Source organism: Penaeus japonicus, unplaced genomic scaffold (genome assembly GCF_977035675.1).
Source record: "Penaeus japonicus unplaced genomic scaffold, GWHDUDI00000001_assembly GWHDUDI00000010, whole genome shotgun sequence".
Classification (NCBI taxonomy): Eukaryota; Metazoa; Arthropoda; class Malacostraca; order Decapoda; family Penaeidae; genus Penaeus; species Penaeus japonicus.
Window position 1 is genome coordinate 14,862,480 of NW_028234412.1, and position 2,500 is coordinate 14,864,979.

General features: G+C 51.2%; 1 protein-coding gene and 1 pseudogene across 9 annotated transcripts in view; both read right to left on the minus strand.

Annotated features, from left to right (window-relative positions):
• LOC122245868 (TOX high mobility group box family member 4-A) overlaps positions 1 to 2,500 on the minus strand; it is a 1,066,433-nt gene that overhangs the window by 751,063 nt on the left and 312,870 nt on the right. The window lies entirely within an intron of this gene.
• LOC147471127 (uncharacterized) overlaps positions 1 to 2,500 on the minus strand; it is a 3,573-nt pseudogene that overhangs the window by 430 nt on the left and 643 nt on the right.

A 2,500-nucleotide genomic window follows, 5' to 3' on the forward strand; every position in this document is an offset into this window, starting at 1 on the left:
TCTCTCCCGCTCAGCCGATCCTTCTCTCCCACTCAGCCAATTTTTCTCTCCTGCACAACCGATCTTTCTCTCCCACTCAGCCGATCCTTCTCTCCTGCACAACCGATCTTTCTTTACCACTCAGCCGATCTTTCTCTCCCGCTCAGCCGATCCTTCTCTCCCACTCTGCCGATCTTTCTCTCCCGTTCAACCGATCTTTCTCTCCCACTCAGCCGATCTTTCTCTCTCGTTCAACTTATCTTTCTCTCCCGCTCAGCCGATCTTTCTCGTTCAACTGATCTTTCTCTCTTGTTCAACTGATCTTTCTCTCCCGCTCAGCCGATCTTTCTCTCCCGTTCAACCGATCTTTCTCTCCCACTCCGCCGATTTTTCTCTCCTGCTGGACCGATCTTTCTCGCCCACTCAGCCGATTTTTCTCTCCCGCTCAGCCGATCTTTCTCTCTTGTTCAACTGATCTTACTCTCTCCCTCAGCCGATCTTCCTCTCCCGCTCAACCGATCTTTCTCTCCGGTTCAACCGATCTTTCTCTCCCACTCAACACATATTTCTCTCCTGTTCAACCATCTTTCTTTCCCACTCAACAGATCTTTCTCTCCCATTCAACCGATCCTTCTCTCCCACTCAGCCGATCTTTCTCTCCCGCTGAGTCGATCTTTCTCTCCCGCTGAGTCGATCTTTCTCTCCCGCTCAGCCGATCCTTCTCTCCCACTCAGCCAATTTTTCTCTCCTGCACAACCGATCTTTCTCTCCCGCTCAGCCGATCCTTCTCTCCTGCACAACCGATCTTTCTCTCCCACTCAGCCGATCTTTCTCTCCTGCACAACCGATCTTTCTCTCCCACTCAGCCGATCTTTCTCTCCCGCTCAGCCGATCCTTCTCTCCCACTCAGCCTATTTTTCTCTCCTGCACAACCGATCTTTCTCTCCCGCTGAGCCAATCTTTCTCTCCCGCTGAGTCGATCTTTCTCTCCCGCTGTGCCGATCTTTCTCTCCCGCTGAGCCGATCTTTCTCTCCCACTCAGCCGATCTTTCTCTCCCACTCAGCCGATCTTTCTCTCCCGCTCAGCCGATCTTTCTCTCCCGCTCAGCCGATCCTTCTCTCCCACTCAGCCGATTTTTCTCTCCTGCACAACCGATCTTTCTCTCCCACTCAGCTAATCTTTCTCTCTCTTTCAACCGATCTTACTCAGCCGATCCTTCTGTCCCGTTCAACTGATCTTTCTCTCTCACTCAGCCGATCCTTCTGTCCCGTTCAAGTGATCTTTCTCTCTCACTCAGCCGATCTTTCTCTCTCTTTCAACCGATCTTTCTCTCTTACTTAGCCAATTCTTCTCTCCTGCTCAGCCGATTTTTCTCTCCCACTCACCCGATCTTTCTCTCCCGCTCAGCCGATCTTTTTCTCTTACTCAGCCGATCTTTCTCTCCCGCTCAGCCGATCTTTCTCTCCCGCTCAGCCGATCTTTCTCTCTTACTCAGCCGATCCTTCTCTCTCGCTCAGCTGATTTTTCTCTCCCACTCAGCCGATCTTTCTCTCCCACTCAGCCGATCTTTCTCTCTTACTCAGCCGATCCTTCTCTCTTACTCAGCTGATCCTTCTCTCCCGCTCAGCCAATCTCTCTCGCTCAGCCGATCTTTCTCTCCCTCTCAGCCGATCCTTCTCTCCCGCTCAGCCGATCTATCTCTCCCACTCAGCTGATCCTTCTCTCCCGGTCAACCAATCTTTCTCTCCCACTCAACTGATCCTTCTCTCTCGCTCAACCGATTCTTCTCTTTCATTCAATTGATCTTTCTCTCCTGCTCAACCAATCTTACTTTCCCACTCGACCGATCTTTCTCTCCCGCTCAACCAATCTTACTTTCCCACTCGACCGATCTTTCTCTCTTACTCAGCCGATCCTTCTCTCTCACTCAGCTGATTTTTTTCTCCCACTCAGCCGATCTTTCTCTCCCGCTCAGCCGATCTTTCTCTCTTACTCAGCCGATCCTTCTCTCCCGCTCAGCCGATTTTTCTCTCCCACTCAGCCGATCTCTCTCGCTCAGCCGATCTTTCTCTCCCTCTCAGCCGATCCTTTTCTCTCGTTACCTGATTCTTCTCTCCCACTCAACCAATCCTTCTCTCCCGCTCAACCGATCCTTCTCGCCCGCCCAACCGATCTTTCTCTCCTGCTCAATTGATCCTTCTCTCCCGCTCAACCGATCCCTCTCTCCCGCTCAACTGATCCTTCTCTTTCGCTACCCGATCCTTCTCTCCCACTCAACCGATCCGTCTTTCCTGCACAACCGATCCTTTTCATCCAGTTAACCGATTCTTCTCTGCCGCTCAACCGATCCTTCTCTCTCGCTCAGCCAATCCTTCTCACTCGCTCCTCATTCAGCAATCTGCCACACGTACTCATCTTCCTTCTAGACACTAATCATCCTCACACAATAATCTGTACATGCTCTTATCTTACCTCCGTAATCCTCCCGTGTTTTAATCCTCTCATGTCCTAATTTCCTTA